Genomic DNA, 12,810 nt, shown 5'->3' on the forward strand with positions numbered 1-12,810 from the left:
GACTGGATGAGGAAGATGGGAGCGAGGGTGAGGGGTGATAGGAAAGACGCTGCCTTCCCTTCTGTTCACCAGCCTGGGAGCTGCTTGGAAGTGTGTGAGCTGCACCGTTGTCTCCTTTCTGTCTGTGCTGAGACCACACACAGTGTGGTGTTGATTTGTCTCCTGTTGCTGTGGTCTCGGGATGTCCTTGTCTGATGCTGATGTTCTGTGAGACCACGTACAGTCCAACCCGGGAATAACCCGGCCTAGCAGTGAGCACCAGGCCGGCTCCTGGCAACACTGGGCCTCCCTCTAAGTGCCAGACAAATTCTAATGTTTGGGGGTGCTTTTCCTTTCTTCTTAAATTCAACATTTAAATATATCTACAACCCACTCAAAAATAAAGAATATCAGAAAACAGTTTGGAAAGGGAGAAATGGAAATGTCAAACAACTATATTTGTAATAAATACATATAAATAAACATGAGAATGTGTGTTAAGAAAAGTAGGAGCTAAAATAAAAATCTATCATTTTGGCAAAGATGAAAGCAAATGATGAGCGTTTCAGCCCGAGGGTGGGGAACACATTCTGTTGTGAAGGTTGAAGGGGTTGAAAACCGGGACAAAACTCCTGAAAGATGCTTTTGCAAAAGGTCTCAGCAATTTAAATGTGTTTGCATTTGACACAGAAGTTCCTATTTTGGGAATTTATCCTAAGAAGATAATCATACATTCTCTTCATCTATATACAGATAGAGGAATGTTTCTTGTATTACGGTTTTATAAAAACAAAAGGATTGCATGTATCTAAATGCTCTAATCGCTAGAGTGATGGTAACTATGGACAGAGGAATGCTCAAGGTGTCTCAGGCAGTGTTACCATGAGATCTCCATAGAGGGTCAAGTGTAATCTTCAGAGCAAACCTGTTGGGACCATCACAACAGAATTTCAGAAACAGGGTGGGAGAGATTTTGAAAACTTCAAGAGGCAGCAAATGTGTGCTTGGAGACTAGGAGACATTGAAGCAATTCCTTCCAGTTTCTGAAGAAAAACATATTTCCAACGCAGAGTTCTGTATCAAGTGAAGATGAGAATAAGGGTTAAAGTGACTTAAGTTTCCTCATGTGTTTAGAGTTTTAATGGTTAAGTTTCCATGTTCTCTTTTGGAAAATACTATCAGGTGAACTGGAAAAAATGAGGAAGCAAAGCCAGAAAAAACAAAAAAAAGAACACGTGGGATCCAGGTGATGAGGGAGCCAGAGCAGGACAGGCCAGGGCTGTCTCGGGTGTGGTGAAGACATCCAGGGTGTCTCCTGGCTCCAGGTGTGTGGGAGCCAGTGCACCTGTGGGAACACTGAGGGCTGTGACAGGTGTCTGCAGAGATGGAGGTGGTTGAATAACCGATGTGTTCAAATACGTGCTCATGAAGATTTAGACTCTGGGGAGAGTAGTAGAATGAACTTGTAAAACCAGACAGAATGGCCACATTGGTGACATAGGACCAGATGCAATGATACCCACCCCTCCCTGGAGTTCTGACCAATCAGTGGAGACCTCGGCCCTAAGTTCCTCAGTCCCCTAGAAGCCATTAGGGAGCCAGGTCTTAAGAGCAACAACTCTCCTGTGACTCTGGGTTTGGTGCCACTTCCTTGAATAAAACTTTACTTCCTTATTTTCTTTTTTGTCCTCTTTTTTATTCTCACTGAAGGACATTTTTTTTTCCCACCGGCATGGACTTTTTTTCTATTGCCTTCAGAGGAAAAGGGAGAGACATAGATGTGAGAGAGAAACATCGATAGGTTGCTTCCCATGAGCACCTGGATGGGGGTCGGGCACTACACCCAGGAATGTGCCCTGAGCAGGCAGTGAAGCCACAACCCTTTGCCACATGGGACAACACTCCAACCAAACGAGCCACCCACCCAGGGCTGATGTAATTTCTTGGTGAAGTGTCTGTTAAGAATTTTCATCAATTTTCATTGAGTTATTGTTACCTTATTGTTGAGTTTGAGAATTCTTATGTGTAGTCTAAAACAAGTGGTTTGTAAACATTTTCTCCCAGTCTGTGGCCTGAGCTATTTTCACAGGCATAACAGCAAAATCAGTTCATGGATGTATTTTCCTGGGAGGAGAAATCAGAAGTGACTCACTGTGATTATTTGTAGGTAGAAAAGTTCAGTGACTGAGGGAGCAGGGGGACATGTGACTTATTTAATTTTTATATTCCTGAGTGTCTTTTGAAAACTCTTTATGCACATGAATAATGTATTAAAGAACAAATTACATCAAATTCCTGCACTTATAAATTTCCTGAGAGATCATCCTCAGATTGCAATTTCAGATCAGATTCTGACCGTGTCCACTAGGACCAACTATTTGCCTTAGAAATCCCATTCCTGAACAAGGGAACTAGATGGCATGGGCAAATCCTCCTCCTGAAACTAGCTAAAAATGCCACGTGTAAGACCAACTTCCTAAAAGCAACAAAGAGTTGATGAGATACTAATGACCATGCCTCAAAAGAAGGGAAAGACCCAGCTGTCCTCCACAGAGGGCAGTGCCCTGAGTGAGCAGTGGGGGAAGGTGTGCAGGTTCATTGCCCAGAGCCCAGACATAGAGCCCAGCACTGTCAGCCCTGGGTTGAGCTCTTGACTTTCCTCCCCATCTGCCTTCCCTTTTGTGCATGTCAACAATGCTTTTTAAATTAATTATGTGGGCATAGATAATATACAATTCATGTGATAAATGTATATTCACTGTAAAAATTTAAAATGTTAACCTTATAAATGAGAAATTCTTACTAAAGGGATTCGTTCATCTGTGTATGTTAAAGCCAACTCACATGCAAACAGGAGTTGGCCGCAAAGGAAGTAAAGGCAACTGATCTATGTTTCTCTCTCTCTCTCTCTCTCCCTGTCTCTCATCAATAAACAGCTCCTTGGTTGAAGATTTAAAAAACGTTTTGCAGTAAACAGTGTGCTTTTTATGGCTGCCACAGTCTCATGCATGTGTTTACTGAGTCTCCTGAGGGTGTCATTTTCCCATGTTGATTTAATCTTGTGTTGTTTTGTGCAGTAAAGTGCTGTGCAGTCTTGCAGCCCAGGAGCAATAGGCTGAGCCCTGCAGTCCAGGTGAGCAGTAGGGAGACCATCCAGGTGTGAGAGCCTCTGTGCTGTTCGCACAACCATAACATCACACAACCACATGCTTCTCAGGGTGGATCACCACCATTAGGTGGCACATGAGTGAATGTAAGTGCATCACATAAACACACTGGGCACCTTACACTTACACTAGGTTGTATGTCAGTTATATTTTAAGTTACAAATAAACTTCACGGGGGATTTTATGTACAACATTGGCATTCAGTGAAGGATCATTAAACAGTGTAATTAAGAATATTATTTCTTGAACAACAATTAAAACAAAAATAAGACAGAAAAAATAGTGAAATGAAGTACTGCAAAATGATAAAAAAAAGGATATTATAAACAGACACCCACAGATTAGATTGTCAACAGTCCCTTTCAACAGTTCATGACCCCAGGAGCTCTAGGATCCCTGAGCAGTCACAGTGAGGGGCGAAGAGCAGGAGAACAGGAAGCCAACTAAGGGAGGTCTGCACCCACCAGAGATGGGGACCCACTCACACAGGGATGTAAAAAGTGAAAATGGGTTCCAGTATGTAGGATGTGACAGAGGTGACCACCAGCATCAGGATGGTGTAGATGGCTCTGGTCTCTGGAAGGCATTGGTGGCTGCTGTGGAGTGTGAATGTGCTATAGCCTCTGGTGGTGTCTGTGCAGGTGAAGCACCATGGAGATGCTGAGCAAGACCTTGAGGACAGTGCATGTGACACAGGACATGACCACAGGATGGCACCCTCAGGCAGGTCTGGTGACCATGGATAGAGATGGCAATGACTGAGATGCCCTCAGGAGCAGTGGGCAGGAGACACAAAGTATCCCCTGTCCCCTGGGTGGAGCTTAAGCTTAGATCACATGTCATTGGGGTGCAGGGACATCTGTGCCTGCAGCTCCCATCATGGTGTTTCCTGCTGGGCCCTTTCCTTCAGCTCCTTCTCTTGTCAGAGCTTGTCTCCAAGTCCCTCACACCATCAACCCTGTGACTCAGACTGGTCTTTCTGTGGGTTCTAGTCCCACAGCTCTGGCTGCCTACAGCCCCAGGTCTGTCTGTGGCTTTTTCTGAAGTAAAATGAGCTCCCAATATCCCACATAGAAATCCTTTTATGTTTAATGTAGACATTTTTGGATTCCATTATTTCTTCCAAAACATCAGTCAGAGGGTTAATCGCAGAGAGCGAGCATTTGGAGATTTTCATTATGTTGAACTGAGAGCCACTTTCTAAATCCTCTGCTTGACTTTACCCCACAGGTAGAGCACGTATCTTCCATCCTTCATATGACAAATTATGAGCTGCTCTTCCTTCCCGAGGGTGGGAAGAACATTGAAATGTGGATTCAAGGCCTCTCCCCAACATGGGTCTTACCGCATCACAGAATTGTGTGCATCCAAGTCTACTCAAGACCAGGGTGGCTCGTGGGCTTGTCACAAAATACTCAAATTTCTCCCCAAAACCATTCTCAGAATATTGGGCATGAAGTCCAAGTTATAATTTTTTTTAACTTTGAATATTTTTTTACTTTTCAATTACTGTTCACATACAATATTATACTAGTTTCAGCTGGAAAGCACAAAGGTTAAACATTTACATAGCTTATTGAATAATCTGCGTGATAAATCTAGGACCCATCTGACACCATAAATATTCACAACAATATTATTGACTGTATTCCCTGTGCTGTACATCTGAGTGAAAAATACTCAGGGCTGGTACAGGACAAACATCATATTTTCGCTGACTTGGGTGGAAGGTATGAGAGGGGCTAAGGAGGGTGAGTGTAGAAGTGGTGAAGAGCACAGCAGGACAATCTCAGAATATCTCCCTATAAATTACTGATGAATGACACACACCAAATGGTGACTGTATGATGGGAAGACCTAACTGTCACCAACCTGGGTGGGTCACCAGGATGAACGTCCCCACTGCTGGGACAGGGAGGTACAGTGTCCAGTCCTTGTTCTTTCCTCTTCCTCTTCCACAGCCCTGGCTCCCTTGGTGGCCTCATCCACATTCATGGCTTTAATGTCATCATCACCTCCACACCTATGTCTGCAGCCCATACATTTCTCCTCAAGGTCCCCACACTCATCTGTCCAACCTGACACCTCACTGGTGTGTCTATCAGATATCTCACCTTGACCTTCTCTTCAGCTGAAAGCTTGAAATGCCCACCCCTCCCCCCCACAATTTTCTGCCAGAGTCCTCCCCATCTCTGCTGATATAACCCCATCTTTCTGCTGGCACAGTACAAACGTGGGGTGTCCACCTTGACTCCTTTCCCACACCCCAATTTTAATCACTAGGAAATGCTGTGAACTCCATCTTCCAAATGCCTTCAGGGTCCAGTCCCTTCTCACTGTGTCCACCACTCACAGCCTCGTAAGAACACCCAGCACCTGTAGCCTGGAACCCTGGGAGCTTCCTCACACCTTTCCCTCCTGCCTTGCTGGTCCCTCGTCTCCTGATTCTGTTCTTGGTCCAGCAGCCAGACTGACCCTGTGGCCCGAGGGCTCTCTGTTGGGGAAGAACTCTCAGAGGAAGCCACTAAGGACATGGGCTCCTTGTCCATGACCTTCCAGGACTCAGCATCTGCAGAATGAGAGCAGTGTCTGCAGTGGATGCTGGAACACTTCCTGCTGTTCTCACCTTCTGTTGGTCAGCTCTCTGCACCCCACACAGATACCCCTCAAGTCTACAATAGGGGGCCCTGAAAGCTTGGGGGAGACTCCTAGTCTACAAAATGGCACTCATTTAGAATCAGGGGACTCAACCAGCTATGGCTATTGGCACAAAAGGTCACATTCGGATGTGGGGGAAGAAACCCTGAATTGTGCATGGAGCACAGGAGGTCACAGGGAACATCAGTGGGGAGATGTGAGGTCCCCTTTCCTGTGTCACACAATCTTTCCCTCCTGGGTTATCTTCATACCTCATGGTAAGTTTATGAATGTAAAGTGACTTAGAACAGGTTAAGAAACAGGGTGAAGGTGTAGACAGAATAACGCCTACCAGAAACAATACACCTTGGAGTGTTTAATGTCCATCTATTATGTTTACATATACATATATATATATACACACGCACACTAATGTACAATCAGCAGTCAGGGATTCATAATCCCAAAGGGAAGCTGGACTGACTATTTAGCACCAAGTCCTGCAGAAAGCAGCTCTGTCACACTGGGAAGAAAGTTGTCATGAAGAAGTTCAGGTCAGTCTCAGAAGTGTCACATTTCACCACAGCCCACCCCATCCTCAGAATGTCCCATTCTGAGAGTCCCCAAAACCTAATTGTGCCCCTCAGTCCCAAGACCCCCACTTCCTGCCCTCAGGGTCTCACCATCAGGAGCTGTGAGAGACACATCAGAGCCCTGGGCACTGTTGCTGCCTGGGGAAGACACAACAGCAGAGTTACAGGGTGGGGGAGCCCCCCTCAAAGACTCCAGCCCACACTCTCCCAAGGGTCCCAGATGTCACTTCTCTGACACCCAGACTTACAGACAGCCTGATCATAGCTCTCCTTGCCTCTGCCTGTGGGAAGAAAATGTTCTGTGAGAAGTCAGGGGGAAGGCTGCGTCCTGTGATCCTAAAGGAGCCCCACATTCCTGAAACCCAGGGAAGGTTCCAGAACTGTGACTGAACACTAGGGTAGGATCAGGAAATACAGGGAAAGTACACATGTGGGAAGTAGATCAACTGCCCATCTGGATGTCTGTCCTCAGAAGGGACCTTCCCCACTGATGTGTGACATCTGGGAATCTCCCCATCACTAGAATCATCAGGTGATAAATTTGTCCTTCACTTTCCCATGAACCTCACTAAAGAGTCAGTGTTAGGAAATAGGCCCCAGATGGACAAGCACCCATGTGGAGACATGATGCCCATTAAGCAGACAGAGCACACTTCCATCTGGTCTTGACCCCCAGGGGACAGGAAACTCAGCCCCACCCCTTGCCAACCTGAATCCTTCCTCCTCCACAGCACAGCTTCAGCAGCCACAGCTGCAGCAGCAGCACCCAGGGCAGCAGGGATGCCCTAGATGGTGATGGAGTTCTAAGGAGGGGTGTCTTTGAGGGGAAGGTGAGAGGTTACTCTCAGATGTGAGTCCTGACCCTGCTCAGGGACGCCCTGAGGAGAGGCTCTGTGCCCACACCCTCTCCTCCTCCCATCTCAGGGTCAGGGGCTCAGGCAGCCCCTGGTGCTGCACATGGCACGTGTATCTCTGCTCCTCTCCAGGGGGCACAGCCACAGGTGCCCACTTCTGGAAGGTCCTGTCCCCCGCAAGTCTGGTGTGCACAAGCTCTATATCCTGGGTCAGGTCCTCCCCATCCCGTTGCCAGGTCAGGGTGATGTCTGCAGGGTAGAAGCCCAGGGCCCAGCACCTCAGGGTGACCTCATGGTCAGAGATGGGGTGGTGGGTCACGTGTGTCTTTGGAGGGTCTGAGGGGATGGTGAGAAAATTCAGGGACTTTGTATGGTCATGGGACACTCCAGCAGTGCTCATGTGACCACCCTGAGAGTGGACAGGTAAGTAGGGGTGGGGGAAGGGAGTGCACCATTCAGACACTAGCAGGGACAGAGGCATTGGGGATAATCTCCTATGTCTTGGAAAGTTCCAGGAAAAAGGTGAGAACATAGGGTGGGAGGACCTAGGTCTCTAAGGGAATACACAGAGTCAGGTGCTAGTTGATGACTCAGAAAAGTCAGAGTCAGGCCTGCAGAGGTCTCAGCCCCAGAACCAGGGGGAGCGTCCTTGTGCACCAGGTGCTGCAGGTGTGAGGGAACCGCTGTGGATGTTTCAGGGAGAGGATGGGCCCCTTTTGGTTTTTAGAGCGGGGATCCCCAACCAGGCAGCTACAAACCGGTACTAGTGGGTGGCCTGTTAGGAACTGGGGGGCACAGGAGAAAGCGAGCAGTTGAGTGCTGTCTCCTGTCTACCAGCCGACTTCTCCCTCTGGTCCGTGGAAAACTTGTCTTCCACGGAACTGTGAGTCACAGAATAAGGAAACTGTGAGTCACAGAATTAGGAACGAAACTGTGAGTCACAGAATAAGGAAAGCCCGGGGGACTTTTCCCTCTGCCGAGCAGGAGGGGGATTCTGACACTGCCCCATTTCCTCCTCTCCTTGGAGGAAGCTGCCGCAGCCCACAGATGCCTCCTCAGCGAGGCCCGCGCCCTGCTACCTGCTGGGAGCAGCGACTCCTTCCCCTTCTCCAGGAGCTGGGTAAGCCAGTGCACGCAAAGTCTCCCCAGAAATAACCTCTTCTCTTCCACATCAGTGAGATCCACCAACTTAGGCCAGGTTTTCGGGGCCGCCGTGTTGACCACGGTCCAGGAGCGCTGGTCCTTGTTCAGGGCGAAGTAGGCGGTGTGGTCGTAGGCGAACCGAGTGAACCCTCGGAGGAAGCGTCCATCAGATCCCAGGACGCAGCCCCTCATTTCCTGGAAGGTGTGCGACCCCGACCCCGCCCCGGGGTCAGCGCTGCCCACTTAGCCCGGTCCCCCCTCCATTTGTCCGGACCTGACCCGAGGTGATTACATCTAAAATGAAAACCAAACGGATCAAAATTCCCACGCGCTCCTCCCAGAAAGGGGGCAGGCGGGTTCCAAAGCCTCAAGATGACGCTCGGACAGAGAGACTCAGGGGGACAACGACCCGTCCGTGGGGTGGGGGTCCTGACCGGGCCCCGGGCGCCCGTGGCTCACGGTCCTCGCTCTGGTTGGAGTGGGCGCGCAGCTTGTTCAGGTTCGCTTCGTTAATCTGTGCCTGGTTCTGGCAAACCTCTGTCCGCTAGTTCCAATAGTTCGTCCTGTCCTTCTCCACCCACAGCTGCTCCATCCACAGCACCCGCGGCTCCAGCCTCGGGTTCGGGGCGTCGCTGTCGAACCGCAGGAACTCCGTGTTGTCCATGTAGCTGACTCCGATGAACCGGGACTTCCTGCGGCCCGGTCCGTACACGGAGGTGCTGAAAATTTGCAGGGTGTGCGTACCGGGGGGCGGGGAGCATGCGTGTCCTGATGTCCGTGGTCAGCCAGATGTGGGCAGGGGCCGTGGGGACGGAAAAAGGGACGGTGGTTGACAGGAGGGGGGAGGGTAGAGTCGGGGCGAAGGAGGGACTCGGGGGTCTGGGGTCTGGGCCACGGGTGCTGGAGCCGTGCTGTACCGGAGTCTTGCGCCCCTCCGGGTCCCCTCGCTCCTGCCTCGCAGAGACTGTTCCCTCCCGACCCCGCACTCACCCGCCCAGGTCTCGGTCAGCGCCAGGGTTTCTGAGAGCAGCAGGAGCAGAGCTCGGGGTCCCAAGACCCAGACCCTGACAGTTTGGAGAAAATGAGTTCTACTTCTCGGAGTGGTCAGTATATCCGGAACCACGTTGATGCTGATTGGCCTCTCTAGAGCCCACCACCCAATTGGAGTGAGAACTGCTTTAGTGTTATGAGTATCCAGGCAGAAGAAGCCGCCAGAGGAAGAAGGGAAATCCCTGGGGAGAGGACCCTGGAGCCTTCAGCGTCCCGCCGCAGGCTCAGTCTTCGGGATGAGACCCTGGCAGCCAGGTTTGGGGACCCGGGACTTTGCTCTGTGCCCTCCCGGTGCACGGAGGACTCTTCCGCTGTCTCCCAGAGTCCTGGCTCACATGCTGTTTTATTCAGCGACTGTCAAAACATTTTGGTGTAAGAATATCTAGAGTCTTACAAATTAGGGAGAATCCCAAAAGTGATTTTGTTTGTGTGCGTTATAGCTATCAATATTTACCATACAAGGAATAAAACAGTTTGACAAAGTTTTTAATTCATTTAGAATAGTATTAATAAACTATGTTAACAGAAATAATATTCTTGTGAAAAGTAGCCATTTCACAACAAACAAAACAAAACAAAACAATGTAGTGAGAAGAGTGGATCTGCTTATATTTTATATTTTGCAAGGCTCACTTCTTGTCTGTATCCTTAGAAGTCTGCTGGATTTTCATATTTGTTTCTGCATTAAATCTCTTTTTTTGTTGCAGTATATAATAAAATATTCAGCCTCACACAAATATGGAGAAGGAACATTTTAAAAACCTTTCATGATAAGTGTGGGTATCCAGCTTTCATCATACCCTAAAGTCTCACAAGTGGTAGTTCCTCAAAAGCTCTTTGCAAAATGGAACCTGAAACAAATCCATTGAGTATCTCCTATTCTGTTATATTACTTGAGTGGCTCTTGTACTGATGCAGGGTTATTTGAAAGTAATGCCTCATTTCACTAAGTGATAGAGATCTCCCAGTGTTGATGCATTTAATGACACACCATGAAAAATCAAATTTGTTAATGTTACTGCAGATCCCTGTAGAAACGGCTGTCAGCTCTGGGAAGCTGTCTGGCTGCCATGGGGAGACACACATTTGCCAGAACCCTGGTTTTCCCCTGACAGCTTCCATTCCATCCAGACAACAAGTGCTGTCAGGTGTCAACTGCCCATTGACATTTCTTGAGGGACAAGCTCATGTTCATTTGAGAGAGTGTTCGCCAGTTCACCACACCTCAGTCATCACAGGTTCTGTGTCTCTCATTCTCTTAAGAGAACTTGCTGTTCCATAAACAAGAGGCTGGCTTAGTCCTCACAGGTCACTTTCCTGGGCTCATGACACTTGGGAATGAATGTAGCAGAAGTGTGTTTGTGCATTTTTATTCTCCATTTTCATTAAGGAGAGGTAAGAAATTAATTCATTTGTGAATGAATTCAAGATATATTTATCTTTTTTAAAAATAGTTTTTATTTTTCGCCCTGGCTGATGTAGCTCAGTGGACTGAGTACGGGCTGCGAACCAAAGCATCTCAGGTTCGATTCCCAGTCAGGGCACATGCCTGGGGTGCAGGCCATGGCCCCCAACAACCGCACATTGATGTTTCTCTCTCTCTCTCTTTCTCCCTCCCTTCCCTCTCTAAAAATAAATAAATAAAATCTTAAAAAAAACCACACCGAACTTAGCCAGTAGATGCTAAATGTTTAAAAAATATATATTTTTTACTTTTCAATTACAGTTGATCTACATTATTATATTAGTTTCTGGTGTGTAACTCTGTGATTAGAGATTTATACATTTTACAAAGGGATCAACCTGATAAATGCAGTACCCAGCTGACACCATATGTAGTTATTACAATATTATTGACTCTATTCCCTGTGCTGCACTTTACATCCCCATGACTGTTCTGTAACCACTAATGTGTGCTTCTTAATCCTTTCTCTTTTCTCACCCAGCCTCCAAACCCCCATTCTATCTGGCAACTGTCAGTCTGTTTTCTGAATCTATGAGTTTGTTTCTGTTCTGCTTGAATACTTCGTTCTTTAGATTCTGCATGTAAATGCAGTCACCTGGTATTTGTCCTTCTCTGTCTGATGTATTTCACTCAGCACCATACCCTCCACCGTGTTGTCGCCAATGCAGAGATTTCATTCTTTGTGTGTGTGTGGCTGAGTCAGATTTTGCTGTGCATGTGCACCACTTCTTTATCTCACCATGTGTGGATGGACACTTAGGCTGCTTCCCTATCTGGCTTTTGTAAATAATGTTGCAGTGAACATATGAATGTGTCTTGTCTCTTTTATTTAGTGTTTTGGGTTTCTTCAGATAAGTACCCAGAAGTGCAATGGCTGGGTCCTTCTTTCTCTCTTGTCATATAGCCTCTGTTCTAAAGTCTGTTTTGTCTAGGATAAGTATTTTTACCACAGCTCTTTTTGTTTATTTTTTCCATTTTGATGAAATATCTTTTTCATCTCTTTACATCCAGTCAGTGTGTCTTTGGATCTGAACTGAGTCTCTTGTAGACAGCACATGTGAGGGTCTCGTTCTGTCATCTATTCAGCTACCACATGTCTTTCGATTGGAGTAATAATTAATTTTTATTTAAAGTAATTTTTAAAAAAGATTTTATTTTTATTTATTTTTAGAGAGGGAATGGAGGGAGATAGAGAGAGAGATAGAAACATCAATGTGCGGTTGCTGGGGGTCATGGCCTGCAACCCAGGCATGTACCCTGATTGGGAATCGAACCTGCGACACTTTGGTTTGCAGCCCGCGCTCAAGCCACTGAGCTACGCCAGCCAGGTAAAGTAATTTTTGATAGATATGCATTTATTGTCCTTTTAGTTTTCATATTATTTCTTTTTTTCTTACCCTTTAACATTTCCTGTAATACCAGTTAGGTGGTGATAAACTCCTTTAGCTTTTTCTTGTATGAGAAGTTCTTTGTCTGAATTCTGATTCTAAATGCTAGTTTTGCTGGGTGGAGTAATCTTGGCATGGCTCCTTGCTTTTCATCACTTTGAATATTACTTGCCAAAAGAAATAAAAAAAAAATAAGACTTGCCAATCTCCTTTGGCCTGAAAAGTTCACCTGGAGAAATCAGCTGACAGTCTTATGGTAACTCCCTTGGAGGTAACTAACTGCTTTTATCTTGATGCTTTTAAAATGCTCTCTTTTTCTTTAATCTTTGGCATTTTAATTATGTCTTGCATGTGGGCCTTTTTGGGTTCATTGGGTTTGTACTCTGCACTTTCTGGACTCTTGTATCTACTACCTGCACTAGCTTAGGGACATTTTCCATAATTATTTATTTATTTTTAAAATTTTACATATATATTTTTAAAGATTTTTATTTATTTATAGAGAGGGAAGGGAGGGAGATAGAGAGAGAGAAA

The 12,810-nt window shown here is 46.7% G+C and overlaps 1 long non-coding RNA gene and 1 pseudogene across 1 annotated transcript; both read right to left on the bottom strand.

Annotated features, from left to right (window-relative positions):
- Positions 1 to 6,222: 6,222 nt before the first annotated feature.
- LOC118497776 lies at positions 6,223 to 7,073 on the bottom strand. The gene is made up of 2 exons (XR_004900307.1): positions 6,467 to 7,073; positions 6,223 to 6,306 (listed from the first exon to the last, which is right to left on the bottom strand). It is a non-coding gene; the product is annotated as an uncharacterized LOC118497776 (long non-coding RNA).
- A 164-nt stretch (positions 7,074 to 7,237) lies between these two features.
- On the bottom strand, positions 7,238 to 11,528 carry LOC118497823 (annotated as a pseudogene).
- Between the last annotated feature and the right edge of the window lie 1,282 nt (positions 11,529 to 12,810).

Source organism: Phyllostomus discolor, chromosome 12, assembly GCF_004126475.2.
Source record: "Phyllostomus discolor isolate MPI-MPIP mPhyDis1 chromosome 12, mPhyDis1.pri.v3, whole genome shotgun sequence".
NCBI lineage: Eukaryota > Metazoa > Chordata > Mammalia > Chiroptera > Phyllostomidae > Phyllostomus > Phyllostomus discolor.